Genomic DNA, 16,069 nt, shown 5'->3' with positions numbered 1-16,069 from the left:
TTGGAGGAAGGTTGAAAGTTTGAAAGGGTTCGATTCCCGGCCAATGCAAAGCTCCTCCTTTTTCATTCCTCTCTCCATTCAGCCCACACTCTTTCTTTCTTTGCAATTCTGTACTGCCCAGCCACTTCAACCACCTCAATCTCTTTTCCATTTGCCTCATGCTAATTTTCAACATCTGTTTCACTTTTCCTTTTTCTTTCTCTTCCAACACTCAACAGCTGCAAACACACACTCACATTCAAATACCACGCTCCTCATCGCACTTCTCGCAAAGCCATCTACGCTCCTCACCCTTCACCTCACTTTTACCTTCACTCTCTGCAGCAAACTTCAAAGAAACTTTTCACAACTTGATCATTTTTACTTGGCTCTCTTTTAAAACACACTTCGCTTCTTACCATCAATTCCTTCTCGGGCATGCACATACTCTGCACACACTGCAATATCAACTGCAGCCACAAACAACAACAAAGCACATTGAAATTGCGCCGTGCATGTAGGGAAACATGCCCAGGCTCTTCACAGTGCTGTTTTCAATCCGAAATGGGTGGAGACACAGTCTCACTTTGCTCTTTTGCAGAGTCCAATTGGAGATTAACACTTTGTTGACCTGAGGTAAATTTGCTGAGAAGCTATCTGCTCTTTGGAGCCCCTTCTACTGGAAGTAGAAGAGTGGCAGCTTCACCAATCTTTCTAAAAGTCTGACCATTCTCATCATCAGCTCCTGCTGGCTCACCCCATCTTTCCCTCCCTCACAAAGCGTGACATACGTCCGAGAACTTGGTGAGCAGCATGACACACAGGGAACAGGGCGGAGGATGTGACAGCATTATGGCAATGCTGTTGGGCTTACGATGCAGAGGCATGCATAGCTCATTGCTGAGTTGAAATCTCACCAAGGCTGGCAATGACTTCAAAACAATCGTCTAAACACAGGTCGCGATTGAGAATTGCTTGCGGCGGATGTGAAGTGACGCTTGCCTTTGTTTGAAAGCCACCTGGGGCCTTCGCACCATGTTTAGCAGGGCAATAGGGGAAGTAACACACATGGCTGGAAAATAACAAGAGTGGAAGCCAAATTTCTTTGGCAGCAAGAATCAAGATTCCACGAAGTGTTGAAAGTGGCAGCTTGGCCTGGTGCAGCACTGGGTGGCGGCTTTGAAGCAATGTAGCGCCTGGAAGATGTTGCAGAGTGGCATGAGGCGATATTGTAGTGGTGTGAAGTGAGTGTAAAGAGACAGTGTGCAAGTGATTTGAGCAAGTTTTAAGCGTGTTTAGTTTGATGTGGTGAAAGCAGTGGCATATTTGGGAGAAGGAGGCTGTGTGAGAGGGGGATTGTTGCAGAGTGCATGTGTTTTGGAGGAAGGTTGAAAGTTTGAGATGTGGTTGTGAATGAAAGGAAGGTGTTGAGCAGCATGAGAGGCTTGTGAGATGTTGCGTGTGAGATTTGAGTGAGAGCATTTGTGGGCATTTGGGGAATGAAAGGAGAAAGTGAGAAAATTGGAATGCTGCTGAGTGTGAAGAAAGAGAGAGCATGTGGGGGTGAAAGAACCGGAGCAGCATTGGTGGTTCAGTGGTAGAATTCTCGCCTGCCACGCGGGAGGCCCGGGTTCGATGCCCGGCCAATGCACGAGCAGTAGTTAATTTCTCTGTGTTGTTGTTGTGTGTGTGTGTGTGAGCAGCATTGAATTTGCTGCTGCAAATGATCAACATTTCTTTGCATGTGAAAGCACTGGTTGGAAGAAATGAGCACTTTCTTCTGCTCTGTGCATTGGTGGTTCAGTGGTAGAATTCTCGCCTGCCACGCGGGAGGCCCGGGTTCGATTCCCGGCCAATGCAAAGCTCCTCCTTTTTCATTCCTCTCTCCATTCAGCCCACACTCTTTCTTTCTTTGCAATTCTGTACTGCCCAGCCACTTCAACCACCTCAATCTCTTTTCCATTTGCCTCATGCTAATTTTCAACATCTGTTTCACTTTTCCTTTTTCTTTCTCTTCCAACACTCAACAGCTGCAAACACACACTCACATTCAAATACCACGCTCCTCATCGCACTTCTCGCAAAGCCATCTACGCTCCTCACCCTTCACCTCACTTTTACCTTCACTCTCTGCAGCAAACTTCAAAGAAACTTTTCACAACTTGATCATTTTTACTTGGCTCTCTTTTAAAACACACTTCGCTTCTTACCATCAATTCCTTCTCGGGCATGCACATACTCTGCACACACTGCAATATCAACTGCAGCCACAAACAACAACAAAGCACATTGAAATTGCGCCGTGCATGTAGGGAAACATGCCCAGGCTCTTCACAGTGCTGTTTTCAATCCGAAATGGGTGGAGACACAGTCTCACTTTGCTCTTTTGCAGAGTCCAATTGGAGATTAACACTTTGTTGACCTGAGGTAAATTTGCTGAGAAGCTATCTGCTCTTTGGAGCCCCTTCTACTGGAAGTAGAAGAGTGGCAGCTTCACCAATCTTTCTAAAAGTCTGACCATTCTCATCATCAGCTCCTGCTGGCTCACCCCATCTTTCCCTCCCTCACAAAGCGTGACATACGTCCGAGAACTTGGTGAGCAGCATGACACACAGGGAACAGGGCGGAGGATGTGACAGCATTATGGCAATGCTGTTGGGCTTACGATGCAGAGGCATGCATAGCTCATTGCTGAGTTGAAATCTCACCAAGGCTGGCAATGACTTCAAAACAATCGTCTAAACACAGGTCGCGATTGAGAATTGCTTGCGGCGGATGTGAAGTGACGCTTGCCTTTGTTTGAAAGCCACCTGGGGCCTTCGCACCATGTTTAGCAGGGCAATAGGGGAAGTAACACACATGGCTGGAAAATAACAAGAGTGGAAGCCAAATTTCTTTGGCAGCAAGAATCAAGATTCCACGAAGTGTTGAAAGTGGCAGCTTGGCCTGGTGCAGCACTGGGTGGCGGCTTTGAAGCAATGTAGCGCCTGGAAGATGTTGCAGAGTGGCATGAGGCGATATTGTAGTGGTGTGAAGTGAGTGTAAAGAGACAGTGTGCAAGTGATTTGAGCAAGTTTTAAGCGTGTTTAGTTTGATGTGGTGAAAGCAGTGGCATATTTGGGAGAAGGAGGCTGTGTGAGAGGGGGATTGTTGCAGAGTGCATGTGTTTTGGAGGAAGGTTGAAAGTTTGAGATGTGGTTGTGAATGAAAGGAAGGTGTTGAGCAGCATGAGAGGCTTGTGAGATGTTGCGTGTGAGATTTGAGTGAGAGCATTTGTGGGCATTTGGGGAATGAAAGGAGAAAGTGAGAAAATTGGAATGCTGCTGAGTGTGAAGAAAGAGAGAGCATGTGGGGGTGAAAGAACCGGAGCAGCATTGGTGGTTCAGTGGTAGAATTCTCGCCTGCCACGCGGGAGGCCCGGGTTCGATTCCCGGCCAATGCACGAGCAGTAGTTAATTTCTCTGTGTTGTTGTTGTGTGTGTGTGTGTGTGAGCAGCATTGAATTTGCTGCTGCAAATGAGGAACATTTCTTTGCATGTGAAAGCACTGGTTGGAAGAAATGAGCACTTTCTTCTGCTCTGTGCATTGGTGGTTCAGTGGTAGAATTCTCGCCTGCCACGCGGGAGGCCCGGGTTCGATTCCCGGCCAATGCAAAGCTCCTCCTTTTTCATTCCTCTCTCCATTCAGCCCACACTCTTTCTTTCTTTGCAATTCTGTACTGCCCAGCCACTTCAACCACCTCAATCTCTTTTCCATTTGCCTCATGCTAATTTTCAACATCTGTTTCACTTTTCCTTTTTCTTTCTCTTCCAACACTCAACAGCTGCAAACACACACTCACATTCAAATACCACGCTCCTCATCGCACTTCTCGCAAAGCCATCTACGCTCCTCACCCTTCACCTCACTTTTACCTTCACTCTCTGCAGCAAACTTCAAAGAAACTTTTCACAACTTGATCATTTTTACTTGGCTCTCTTTTAAAACACACTTCGCTTCTTACCATCAATTCCTTCTCGGGCATGCACATACTCTGCACACACTGCAATATCAACTGCAGCCACAAACAACAACAAAGCACATTGAAATTGCGCCGTGCATGTAGGGAAACATGCCCAGGCTCTTCACAGTGCTGTTTTCAATCCGAAATGGGTGGAGACACAGTCTCACTTTGCTCTTTTGCAGAGTCCAATTGGAGATTAACACTTTGTTGACCTGAGGTAAATTTGCTGAGAAGCTATCTGCTCTTTGGAGCCCCTTCTACTGGAAGTAGAAGAGTGGCAGCTTCACCAATCTTTCTAAAAGTCTGACCATTCTCATCATCAGCTCCTGCTGGCTCACCCCATCTTTCCCTCCCTCACAAAGCGTGACATACGTCCGAGAACTTGGTGAGCAGCATGACACACAGGGAACAGGGCGGAGGATGTGACAGCATTATGGCAATGCTGTTGGGCTTACGATGCAGAGGCATGCATAGCTCATTGCTGAGTTGAAATCTCACCAAGGCTGGCAATGACTTCAAAACAATCGTCTAAACACAGGTCGCGATTGAGAATTGCTTGCGGCGGATGTGAAGTGACGCTTGCCTTTGTTTGAAAGCCACCTGGGGCCTTCGCACCATGTTTAGCAGGGCAATAGGGGAAGTAACACACATGGCTGGCAAATAACAAGAGTGGAAGCCAAATTTCTTTGGCAGCAAGAATCAAGATTCCACGAAGTGTTGAAAGTGGCAGCTTGGCCTGGTGCAGCACTGGGTGGCGGCTTTGAAGCAATGTAGCGCCTGGAAGATGTTGCAGAGTGGCATGAGGCGATATTGTAGTGGTGTGAAGTGAGTGTAAAGAGACAGTGTGCAAGTGATTTGAGCAAGTTTTAAGCGTGTTTAGTTTGATGTGGTGAAAGCAGTGGCATATTTGGGAGAAGGAGGCTGTGTGAGAGGGGGATTGTTGCAGAGTGCATGTGTTTTGGAGGAAGGTTGAAAGTTTGAGATGTGGTTGTGAATGAAAGGAAGGTGTTGAGCAGCATGAGAGGCTTGTGAGATGTTGCGTGTGAGATTTGAGTGAGAGCATTTGTGGGCATTTGGGGAATGAAAGGAGAAAGTGAGAAAATTGGAATGCTGCTGAGTGTGAAGAAAGAGAGAGCATGTGGGGGTGAAAGAACCGGAGCAGCATTGGTGGTTCAGTGGTAGAATTCTCGCCTGCCACGCGGGAGGCCCGGGTTCGATTCCCGGCCAATGCACGAGCAGTAGTTAATTTCTCTGTGTTGTTGTTGTGTGTGTGTGTGTGAGCAGCATTGAATTTGCTGCTGCAAATGATCAACATTTCTTTGCATGTGAAAGCACTGGTTGGAAGAAATGAGCACTTTCTTCTGCTCTGTGCATTGGTGGTTCAGTGGTAGAATTCTCGCCTGCCACGCGGGAGGCCCGGGTTCGATTCCCGGCCAATGCAAAGCTCCTCCTTTTTCATTCCTCTCTCCATTCAGCCCACACTCTTTCTTTCTTTGCAATTCTGTACTGCCCAGCCACTTCAACCACCTCAATCTCTTTTCCATTTGCCTCATGCTAATTTTCAACATCTGTTTCACTTTTCCTTTTTCTTTCTCTTCCAACACTCAACAGCTGCAAACACACACTCACATTCAAATACCACGCTCCTCATCGCACTTCTCGCAAAGCCATCTACGCTCCTCACCCTTCACCTCACTTTTACCTTCACTCTCTGCAGCAAACTTCAAAGAAACTTTTCACAACTTGATCATTTTTACTTGGCTCTCTTTTAAAACACACTTCGCTTCTTACCATCAATTCCTTCTCGGGCATGCACATACTCTGCACACACTGCAATATCAACTGCAGCCACAAACAACAACAAAGCACATTGAAATTGCGCCGTGCATGTAGGGAAACATGCCCAGGCTCTTCACAGTGCTGTTTTCAATCCGAAATGGGTGGAGACACAGTCTCACTTTGCTCTTTTGCAGAGTCCAATTGGAGATTAACACTTTGTTGACCTGAGGTAAATTTGCTGAGAAGCTATCTGCTCTTTGGAGCCCCTTCTACTGGAAGTAGAAGAGTGGCAGCTTCACCAATCTTTCTAAAAGTCTGACCATTCTCATCATCAGCTCCTGCTGGCTCACCCCATCTTTCCCTCCCTCACAAAGCGTGACATACGTCCGAGAACTTGGTGAGCAGCATGACACACAGGGAACAGGGCGGAGGATGTGACAGCATTATGGCAATGCTGTTGGGCTTACGATGCAGAGGCATGCATAGCTCATTGCTGAGTTGAAATCTCACCAAGGCTGGCAATGACTTCAAAACAATCGTCTAAACACAGGTCGCGATTGAGAATTGCTTGCGGCGGATGTGAAGTGACGCTTGCCTTTGTTTGAAAGCCACCTGGGGCCTTCGCACCATGTTTAGCAGGGCAATAGGGGAAGTAACACACATGGCTGGCAAATAACAAGAGTGGAAGCCAAATTTCTTTGGCAGCAAGAATCAAGATTCCACGAAGTGTTGAAAGTGGCAGCTTGGCCTGGTGCAGCACTGGGTGGCGGCTTTGAAGCAATGTAGCGCCTGGAAGATGTTGCAGAGTGGCATGAGGCGATATTGTAGTGGTGTGAAGTGAGTGTAAAGAGACAGTGTGCAAGTGATTTGAGCAAGTTTTAAGCGTGTTTAGTTTGATGTGGTGAAAGCAGTGGCATATTTGGGAGAAGGAGGCTGTGTGAGAGGGGGATTGTTGCAGAGTGCATGTGTTTTGGAGGAAGGTTGAAAGTTTGAGATGTGGTTGTGAATGAAAGGAAGGTGTTGAGCAGCATGAGAGGCTTGTGAGATGTTGCGTGTGAGATTTGAGTGAGAGCATTTGTGGGCATTTGGGGAATGAAAGGAGAAAGTGAGAAAATTGGAATGCTGCTGAGTGTGAAGAAAGAGAGAGCATGTGGGGGTGAAAAAACCGGAGCAGCATTGGTGGTTCAGTGGTAGAATTCTCGCCTGCCACGCGGGAGGCCCGGGTTCGATTCCCGGCCAATGCACGAGCAGTAGTTAATTTCTCTGTGTTGTTGTTGTGTGTGTGTGTGTGTGAGCAGCATTGAATTTGCTGCTGCAAATGAGGAACATTTCTTTGCATGTGAAAGCACTGGTTGGAAGAAATGAGCACTTTCTTCTGCTCTGTGCATTGGTGGTTCAGTGGTAGAATTCTCGCCTGCCACGCGGGAGGCCCGGGTTCGATTCCCGGCCAATGCAAAGCTCCTCCTTTTTCATTCCTCTCTCCATTCAGCCCACACTCTTTCTTTCTTTGCAATTCTGTACTGCCCAGCCACTTCAACCACCTCAATCTCTTTTCCATTTGCCTCATGCTAATTTTCAACATCTGTTTCACTTTTCCTTTTTCTTTCTCTTCCAACACTCAACAGCTGCAAACACACACTCACATTCAAATACCACGCTCCTCATCGCACTTCTCGCAAAGCCATCTACGCTCCTCACCCTTCACCTCACTTTTACCTTCACTCTCTGCAGCAAACTTCAAAGAAACTTTTCACAACTTGATCATTTTTACTTGGCTCTCTTTTAAAACACACTTCGCTTCATACCATCAATTCCTTCTCGGGCATGCACATACTCTGCACACACTGCAATATCAACTGCAGCCACAAACAACAACAAAGCACATTGAAATTGCGCCGTGCATGTAGGGAAACATGCCCAGGCTCTTCACAGTGCTGTTTTCAATCCGAAATGGGTGGAGACACAGTCTCACTTTGCTCTTTTGCAGAGTCCAATTGGAGATTAACACTTTGTTGACCTGAGGTAAATTTGCTGAGAAGCTATCTGCTCTTTGGAGCCACTTCTACTGGAAGTAGAAGAGTGGCAGCTTCACCAATCTTTCTAAAAGTCTGACCATTCTCATCATCAGCTCCTGCTGGCTCACCCCATCTTTCCCTCCCTCACAAAGCGTGACATACGTCCGAGAACTTGGTGAGCAGCATGACACACAGGGAACAGGGCGGAGGATGTGACAGCATTATGGCAATGCTGTTGGGCTTACGATGCAGAGGCATGCATAGCTCATTGCTGAGTTGAAATCTCACCAAGGCTGGCAATGACTTCAAAACAATCGTCTAAACACAGGTCGCGATTGAGAATTGCTTGCGGCGGATGTGAAGTGACGCTTGCCTTTGTTTGAAAGCCACCTGGGGCCTTCGCACCATGTTTAGCAGGGCAATAGGGGAAGTAACACACATGGCTGGCAAATAACAAGAGTGGAAGCCAAATTTCTTTGGCAGCAAGAATCAAGATTCCACGAAGTGTTGAAAGTGGCAGCTTGGCCTGGTGCAGCACTGGGTGGCGGCTTTGAAGCAATGTAGCGCCTGGAAGATGTTGCAGAGTGGCATGAGGCGATATTGTAGTGGTGTGAAGTGAGTGTAAAGAGACAGTGTGCAAGTGATTTGAGCAAGTTTTAAGCGTGTTTAGTTTGATGTGGTGAAAGCAGTGGCATATTTGGGAGAAGGAGGCTGTGTGAGAGGGGGATTGTTGCAGAGTGCATGTGTTTTGGAGGAAGGTTGAAAGTTTGAGATGTGGTTGTGAATGAAAGGAAGGTGTTGAGCAGCATGAGAGGCTTGTGAGATGTTGCGTGTGAGATTTGAGTGAGAGCATTTGTGGGCATTTGGGGAATGAAAGGAGAAAGTGAGAAAATTGGAATGCTGCTGAGTGTGAAGAAAGAGAGAGCATGTGGGGGTGAAAGAACCGGAGCAGCATTGGTGGTTCAGTGGTAGAATTCTCGCCTGCCACGCGGGAGGCCCGGGTTCGATTCCCGGCCAATGCACGAGCAGTAGTTAATTTCTCTGTGTTGTTGTTGTGTGTGTGTGTGTGTGAGCAGCATTGAATTTGCTGCTGCAAATGAGGAACATTTCTTTGCATGTGAAAGCACTGGTTGGAAGAAATGAGCACTTTCTTCTGCTCTGTGCATTGGTGGTTCAGTGGTAGAATTCTCGCCTGCCACGCGGGAGGCCCGGGTTCGATTCCCGGCCAATGCAAAGCTCCTCCTTTTTCATTCCTCTCTCCATTCAGCCCACACTCTTTCTTTCTTTGCAATTCTGTACTGCCCAGCCACTTCAACCACCTCAATCTCTTTTCCATTTGCCTCATGCTAATTTTCAACATCTGTTTCACTTTTCCTTTTTCTTTCTCTTCCAACACTCAACAGCTGCAAACACACACTCACATTCAAATACCACGCTCCTCATCGCACTTCTCGCAAAGCCATCTACGCTCCTCACCCTTCACCTCACTTTTACCTTCACTCTCTGCAGCAAACTTCAAAGAAACTTTTCACAACTTGATCATTTTTACTTGGCTCTCTTTTAAAACACACTTCGCTTCTTACCATCAATTCCTTCTCGGGCATGCACATACTCTGCACACACTGCAATATCAACTGCAGCCACAAACAACAACAAAGCACATTGAAATTGCGCCGTGCATGTAGGGAAACATGCCCAGGCTCTTCACAGTGCTGTTGTCAATCCGAAATGGGTGGAGACACAGTCTCACTTTGCTCTTTTGCAGAGTCCAATTGGAGATTAACACTTTGTTGACCTGAGGTAAATTTGCTGAGAAGCTATCTGCTCTTTGGAGCCCCTTCTACTGGAAGTAGAAGAGTGGCAGCTTCACCAATCTTTCTAAAAGTCTGACCATTCTCATCATCAGCTCCTGCTGGCTCACCCCATCTTTCCCTCCCTCACAAAGCGTGACATACGTCCGAGAACCTGGTGAGCAGCATGACACACAGGGAACAGGGCGGAGGATGTGACAGCATTATGGCAATGCTGTTGGGCTTATGATGCAGAGGCATGCATAGCTCATTGCTGAGTTGAAATCTCACCAAGGCTGGCAATGACTTCAAAACAATCGTCTAAACACAGGTCGCGATTGAGAATTGCTTGCGGCGGATGTGAAGTGACGCTTGCCTTTGTTTGAAAGCCACCTGGGGCCTTCGCACCATGTTTAGCAGGGCAATAGGGGAAGTAACACACATGGCTGGAAAATAACAAGAGTGGAAGCCAAATTTCTTTGGCAGCAAGAATCGAGATTCCACGAAGTGTTGAAAGTGGCAGCTTGGCCTGGTGTAGCACTGGGTGGCGGCTTTGAAGCAATGTAGCGCCTGGAAGATGTTGCAGAATGGCATGAGGCGATATTGTAGTGGTGTGAAGTGAGTGTAAAGAGACAGTGTGCAAGTGATTTGAGCAAGTTTTAAGCGTGTTTAGATTGATGTGGTGAAAGCAGTGGCATATTTGGGAGAAGGAGGCTGTGTGAGAGGGGGATTGTTGCAGAGTGCATGTGTTTTGGAGGAAGGTTGAAAGTTTGAGATGTGGTTGTGAATGAAAGGAAGGTGTTGAGCAGCATGAGAGGCTTGTGAGATGTTGCGTGTGAGATTTGAGTGAGAGCATTTGTGGGCATTTGGGGAATGAAAAGACAAAGTCTGAAAATTGTAATGCTGCTGAGTGTGAAGAAAGAGAGAGCATGTGGGGGCGAAAGAACCGGAGCAGCATTGGTGGTTCAGTGGTAGAATTCTCGCCTGCCACGCGGGAGGCCCGGGTTCGATTCCTGGCCAATGCACGAGCAGTAGTTAATTTCTCTGTGTTGTTGTTGTGTGTGTGTGTGAGCAGCATTGAATTTGCTGCTGCAAATGAGGAACATTTCTTTGCATGTGAAAGCACTGGTTGGAAGAAATGAGCACTTTCTTCTGCTCTGTGCATTGGTGGTTCAGTGGTAGAATTCTCGCCTGCCACGCGGGAGGCCCGGGTTCGATTCCCGGCCAATGCAAAGCTCCTCCTTTTTCATTCCTCTCTCCATTCAGCCCACACTCTTTCTTTCTTTGCAATTCTGTACTGCCCAGCCACTTCAACCACCTCAATCTCTTTTCCATTTGCCTCATGCTAATTTTCAACATCTGTTTCACTTTTCCTTTTTCTTTCTCTTCCAACACTCAACAGCTGCAAACACACACTCACATTCAAATACCACGCTCCTCATCGCACTTCTCGCAAAGCCATCTACGCTCCTCACCCTTCACCTCACTTTTACCTTCACTCTCTGCAGCAAACTTCAAAGAAACTTTTCACAACTTGATCATTTTTACTTGGCTCTCTTTTAAAACACACTTCGCTTCATACCATCAATTCCTTCTCGGGCATGCACATACTCTGCACACACTGCAATATCAACTGCAGCCACAAACAACAACAAAGCACATTGAAATTGCGCCGTGCATGTAGGGAAACATGCCCAGGCTCTTCACAGTGCTGTTTTCAATCCGAAATGGGTGGAGACACAGTCTCACTTTGCTCTTTTGCAGAGTCCAATTGGAGATTAACACTTTGTTGACCTGAGGTAAATTTGCTGAGAAGCTATCTGCTCTTTGGAGCCACTTCTACTGGAAGTAGAAGAGTGGCAGCTTCACCAATCTTTCTAAAAGTCTGACCATTCTCATCATCAGCTCCTGCTGGCTCACCCCATCTTTCCCTCCCTCACAAAGCGTGACATACGTCCGAGAACTTGGTGAGCAGCATGACACACAGGGAACAGGGCGGAGGATGTGACAGCATTATGGCAATGCTGTTGGGCTTACGATGCAGAGGCATGCATAGCTCATTGCTGAGTTGAAATCTCACCAAGGCTGGCAATGACTTCAAAACAATCGTCTAAACACAGGTCGCGATTGAGAATTGCTTGCGGCGGATGTGAAGTGACGCTTGCCTTTGTTTGAAAGCCACCTGGGGCCTTCGCACCATGTTTAGCAGGGCAATAGGGGAAGTAACACACATGGCTGGCAAATAACAAGAGTGGAAGCCAAATTTCTTTGGCAGCAAGAATCAAGATTCCACGAAGTGTTGAAAGTGGCAGCTTGGCCTGGTGCAGCACTGGGTGGCGGCTTTGAAGCAATGTAGCGCCTGGAAGATGTTGCAGAGTGGCATGAGGCGATATTGTAGTGGTGTGAAGTGAGTGTAAAGAGACAGTGTGCAAGTGATTTGAGCAAGTTTTAAGCGTGTTTAGTTTGATGTGGTGAAAGCAGTGGCATATTTGGGAGAAGGAGGCTGTGTGAGAGGGGGATTGTTGCAGAGTGCATGTGTTTTGGAGGAAGGTTGAAAGTTTGAGATGTGGTTGTGAATGAAAGGAAGGTGTTGAGCAGCATGAGAGGCTTGTGAGATGTTGCGTGTGAGATTTGAGTGAGAGCATTTGTGGGCATTTGGGGAATGAAAGGAGAAAGTGAGAAAATTGGAATGCTGCTGAGTGTGAAGAAAGAGAGAGCATGTGGGGGTGAAAGAACCGGAGCAGCATTGGTGGTTCAGTGGTAGAATTCTCGCCTGCCACGCGGGAGGCCCGGGTTCGATTCCCGGCCAATGCACGAGCAGTAGTTAATTTCTCTGTGTTGTTGTTGTGTGTGTGTGTGTGTGAGCAGCATTGAATTTGCTGCTGCAAATGAGGAACATTTCTTTGCATGTGAAAGCACTGGTTGGAAGAAATGAGCACTTTCTTCTGCTCTGTGCATTGGTGGTTCAGTGGTAGAATTCTCGCCTGCCACGCGGGAGGCCCGGGTTCGATTCCCGGCCAATGCAAAGCTCCTCCTTTTTCATTCCTCTCTCCATTCAGCCCACACTCTTTCTTTCTTTGCAATTCTGTACTGCCCAGCCACTTCAACCACCTCAATCTCTTTTCCATTTGCCTCATGCTAATTTTCAACATCTGTTTCACTTTTCCTTTTTCTTTCTCTTCCAACACTCAACAGCTGCAAACACACACTCACATTCAAATACCACGCTCCTCATCGCACTTCTCGCAAAGCCATCTACGCTCCTCACCCTTCACCTCACTTTTACCTTCACTCTCTGCAGCAAACTTCAAAGAAACTTTTCACAACTTGATCATTTTTACTTGGCTCTCTTTTAAAACACACTTCGCTTCTTACCATCAATTCCTTCTCGGGCATGCACATACTCTGCACACACTGCAATATCAACTGCAGCCACAAACAACAACAAAGCACATTGAAATTGCGCCGTGCATGTAGGGAAACATGCCCAGGCTCTTCACAGTGCTGTTGTCAATCCGAAATGGGTGGAGACACAGTCTCACTTTGCTCTTTTGCAGAGTCCAATTGGAGATTAACACTTTGTTGACCTGAGGTAAATTTGCTGAGAAGCTATCTGCTCTTTGGAGCCCCTTCTACTGGAAGTAGAAGAGTGGCAGCTTCACCAATCTTTCTAAAAGTCTGACCATTCTCATCATCAGCTCCTGCTGGCTCACCCCATCTTTCCCTCCCTCACAAAGCGTGACATACGTCCGAGAACCTGGTGAGCAGCATGACACACAGGGAACAGGGCGGAGGATGTGACAGCATTATGGCAATGCTGTTGGGCTTATGATGCAGAGGCATGCATAGCTCATTGCTGAGTTGAAATCTCACCAAGGCTGGCAATGACTTCAAAACAATCGTCTAAACACAGGTCGCGATTGAGAATTGCTTGCGGCGGATGTGAAGTGACGCTTGCCTTTGTTTGAAAGCCACCTGGGGCCTTCGCACCATGTTTAGCAGGGCAATAGGGGAAGTAACACACATGGCTGGAAAATAACAAGAGTGGAAGCCAAATTTCTTTGGCAGCAAGAATCGAGATTCCACGAAGTGTTGAAAGTGGCAGCTTGGCCTGGTGTAGCACTGGGTGGCGGCTTTGAAGCAATGTAGCGCCTGGAAGATGTTGCAGAATGGCATGAGGCGATATTGTAGTGGTGTGAAGTGAGTGTAAAGAGACAGTGTGCAAGTGATTTGAGCAAGTTTTAAGCGTGTTTAGATTGATGTGGTGAAAGCAGTGGCATATTTGGGAGAAGGAGGCTGTGTGAGAGGGGGATTGTTGCAGAGTGCATGTGTTTTGGAGGAAGGTTGAAAGTTTGAGATGTGGTTGTGAATGAAAGGAAGGTGTTGAGCAGCATGAGAGGCTTGTGAGATGTTGCGTGTGAGATTTGAGTGAGAGCATTTGTGGGCATTTGGGGAATGAAAAGACAAAGTCTGAAAATTGTAATGCTGCTGAGTGTGAAGAAAGAGAGAGCATGTGGGGGCGAAAGAACCGGAGCAGCATTGGTGGTTCAGTGGTAGAATTCTCGCCTGCCACGCGGGAGGCCCGGGTTCGATTCCTGGCCAATGCACGAGCAGTAGTTAATTTCTCTGTGTTGTTGTTGTGTGTGTGTGTGAGCAGCATTGAATTTGCTGCTGCAAATGAGGAACATTTCTTTGCATGTGAAAGCACTGGTTGGAAGAAATGAGCACTTTCTTCTGCTCTGTGCATTGGTGGTTCAGTGGTAGAATTCTCGCCTGCCACGCGGGAGGCCCGGGTTCGATTCCCGGCCAATGCAAAGCTCCTCCTTTTTCATTCCTCTCTCCATTCAGCCCACACTCTTTCTTTCTTTGCAATTCTGTACTGCCCAGCCACTTCAACCACCTCAATCTCTTTTCCATTTGCCTCATGCTAATTTTCAACATCTGTTTCACTTTTCCTTTTTCTTTCTCTTCCAACACTCAACAGCTGCAAACACACACTCACATTCAAATACCACGCTCCTCATCGCACTTCTCGCAAAGCCATCTACGCTCCTCACCCTTCACCTCACTTTTACCTTCACTCTCTGCAGCAAACTTCAAAGAAACTTTTCACAACTTGATCATTTTTACTTGGCTCTCTTTTAAAACACACTTCGCTTCTTACCATCAATTCCTTCTCGGGCATGCACATACTCTGCACACACTGCAATATCAACTGCAGCCACAAACAACAACAAAGCACATTGAAATTGCGCCGTGCATGTAGGGAAACATGCCCAGGCTCTTCACAGTGCTGTTTTCAATCCGAAATGGGTGGAGACACAGTCTCACTTTGCTCTTTTGCAGAGTCCAATTGGAGATTAACACTTTGTTGACCTGAGGTAAATTTGCTGAGAAGCTATCTGCTCTTTGGAGCCCCTTCTACTGGAAGTAGAAGAGTGGCAGCTTCACCAATCTTTCTAAAAGTCTGACCATTCTCATCATCAGCTCCTGCTGGCTCACCCCATCTTTCCCTCCCTCACAAAGCGTGACATACGTCCGAGAACTTGGTGAGCAGCATGACACACAGGGAACAGGGCGGAGGATGTGACAGCATTATGGCAATGCTGTTGGGCTTATGATGCAGAGGCATGCATAGCTCATTGCTGAGTTGAAATCTCACCAAGGCTGGCAATGACTTCAAAACAATCGTCTAAACACAGGTCGCGATTGAGAATTGCTTGCGGCGGATGTGAAGTGACGCTTGCCTTTGTTTGAAAGCCACCTGGGGCCTTCGCACCATGTTTAGCAGGGCAATAGGGGAAGTAACACACATGGCTGGAAAATAACAAGAGTGGAAGCCAAATTTCTTTGGCAGCAAGAATCGAGATTCCACGAAGTGTTGAAAGTGGCAGTTTGGCCTGGTGCAGCACTGGGTGGCGGCTTTGAAGCAATGTAGCGCCTGGAAGATGTTGCAGAGTGGCATGAGGCGATATTGTAGTGGTGTGAAGTGAGTGTAAAGAGACAGTGTGCAAGTGATTTGAGCAAGTTTTAAGCGTGTTTAGATTGATGTGGTGAAAGCAGTGGCATATTTGGGAGAAGGAGGCTGTGTGAGAGGGGGATTGTTGCAGAGTGCATGTGTTTTGGAGGAAGGTTGAAAGTTTGAGATGTGGTTGTGAATGAAAGGAAGGTGTTGAGCAGCATGAGAGGCTTGTGAGATGTTGCGTGTGAGATTTGAGTGAGAGCATTTGTGGGCATTTGGGGAATGAAAAGACAAAGTCTGAAAATTGTAATGCTGCTGAGTGTGAAGAAAGAGAGAGCATGTGGGGGCGAAAGAACCGAAGCAGCATTGGTGGTTCAGTGGTAGAATTCTCGCCTGCCACGCGGGAGGCCTGGGTTCGATTCCCGGCCAATGCACGAGCAGTAGTTAATTTCTCTGTGTTGTTGTTGTGTGTGTGTGTGTGTGAGCAGCATTGAATTTGCTGCTGCAAATGAGGAACATTTCTTTGCATGTGAAAGCACTG

At 47.2% G+C, this 16,069-nt stretch overlaps 17 non-coding genes across 17 annotated transcripts; all 17 read left to right on the top strand.

Moving 5' to 3' along the window:
- The first annotated feature begins 1,559 nt into the window (after window positions 1-1,559).
- On the top strand, window positions 1,560-1,630 carry trnag-gcc (transfer RNA glycine (anticodon GCC)). Its single transcript has one exon. It is a non-coding gene; the product is annotated as a tRNA-Gly (tRNA).
- Window positions 1,631-1,768: 138 nt separating this feature from the next.
- Window positions 1,769-1,839, top strand: trnag-gcc (transfer RNA glycine (anticodon GCC)). The gene has a single exon. It is a non-coding gene; the product is annotated as a tRNA-Gly (tRNA).
- A 1,511-nt stretch (window positions 1,840-3,350) lies between these two features.
- Window positions 3,351-3,421, top strand: trnag-gcc (transfer RNA glycine (anticodon GCC)). Its single transcript has one exon. It is a non-coding gene; the product is annotated as a tRNA-Gly (tRNA).
- Window positions 3,422-3,561: 140 nt separating this feature from the next.
- Window positions 3,562-3,632, top strand: trnag-gcc (transfer RNA glycine (anticodon GCC)). The gene has a single exon. It is a non-coding gene; the product is annotated as a tRNA-Gly (tRNA).
- A 1,511-nt stretch (window positions 3,633-5,143) lies between these two features.
- Window positions 5,144-5,214, top strand: trnag-gcc (transfer RNA glycine (anticodon GCC)). The gene has a single exon. It is a non-coding gene; the product is annotated as a tRNA-Gly (tRNA).
- A 138-nt stretch (window positions 5,215-5,352) lies between these two features.
- On the top strand, window positions 5,353-5,423 carry trnag-gcc (transfer RNA glycine (anticodon GCC)). The gene has a single exon. It is a non-coding gene; the product is annotated as a tRNA-Gly (tRNA).
- A 1,511-nt stretch (window positions 5,424-6,934) lies between these two features.
- Window positions 6,935-7,005, top strand: trnag-gcc (transfer RNA glycine (anticodon GCC)). The gene has a single exon. It is a non-coding gene; the product is annotated as a tRNA-Gly (tRNA).
- A 140-nt stretch (window positions 7,006-7,145) lies between these two features.
- trnag-gcc (transfer RNA glycine (anticodon GCC)) lies at window positions 7,146-7,216 on the top strand. Its single transcript has one exon. It is a non-coding gene; the product is annotated as a tRNA-Gly (tRNA).
- Window positions 7,217-8,727: 1,511 nt separating this feature from the next.
- Window positions 8,728-8,798, top strand: trnag-gcc (transfer RNA glycine (anticodon GCC)). The gene has a single exon. It is a non-coding gene; the product is annotated as a tRNA-Gly (tRNA).
- A 140-nt stretch (window positions 8,799-8,938) lies between these two features.
- On the top strand, window positions 8,939-9,009 carry trnag-gcc (transfer RNA glycine (anticodon GCC)). Its single transcript has one exon. It is a non-coding gene; the product is annotated as a tRNA-Gly (tRNA).
- Window positions 9,010-10,520: 1,511 nt separating this feature from the next.
- On the top strand, window positions 10,521-10,591 carry trnag-gcc (transfer RNA glycine (anticodon GCC)). Its single transcript has one exon. It is a non-coding gene; the product is annotated as a tRNA-Gly (tRNA).
- Window positions 10,592-10,727: 136 nt separating this feature from the next.
- Window positions 10,728-10,798, top strand: trnag-gcc (transfer RNA glycine (anticodon GCC)). The gene has a single exon. It is a non-coding gene; the product is annotated as a tRNA-Gly (tRNA).
- A 1,511-nt stretch (window positions 10,799-12,309) lies between these two features.
- Window positions 12,310-12,380, top strand: trnag-gcc (transfer RNA glycine (anticodon GCC)). Its single transcript has one exon. It is a non-coding gene; the product is annotated as a tRNA-Gly (tRNA).
- Window positions 12,381-12,520: 140 nt separating this feature from the next.
- On the top strand, window positions 12,521-12,591 carry trnag-gcc (transfer RNA glycine (anticodon GCC)). The gene has a single exon. It is a non-coding gene; the product is annotated as a tRNA-Gly (tRNA).
- Window positions 12,592-14,102: 1,511 nt separating this feature from the next.
- Window positions 14,103-14,173, top strand: trnag-gcc (transfer RNA glycine (anticodon GCC)). Its single transcript has one exon. It is a non-coding gene; the product is annotated as a tRNA-Gly (tRNA).
- Window positions 14,174-14,309: 136 nt separating this feature from the next.
- Window positions 14,310-14,380, top strand: trnag-gcc (transfer RNA glycine (anticodon GCC)). The gene has a single exon. It is a non-coding gene; the product is annotated as a tRNA-Gly (tRNA).
- A 1,511-nt stretch (window positions 14,381-15,891) lies between these two features.
- On the top strand, window positions 15,892-15,962 carry trnag-gcc (transfer RNA glycine (anticodon GCC)). The gene has a single exon. It is a non-coding gene; the product is annotated as a tRNA-Gly (tRNA).
- Window positions 15,963-16,069: the final 107 nt, after the last annotated feature.

The sequence above is a fragment of the Mustelus asterias genome, chromosome 1, assembly GCF_964213995.1.
Source record: "Mustelus asterias chromosome 1, sMusAst1.hap1.1, whole genome shotgun sequence".
In the NCBI taxonomy this organism is placed as follows: Eukaryota; Metazoa; Chordata; class Chondrichthyes; order Carcharhiniformes; family Triakidae; genus Mustelus; species Mustelus asterias.
Note: the sequence above shows the minus strand (reverse complement) of the source record. Positions and strands in the feature narration are given on the sequence as shown.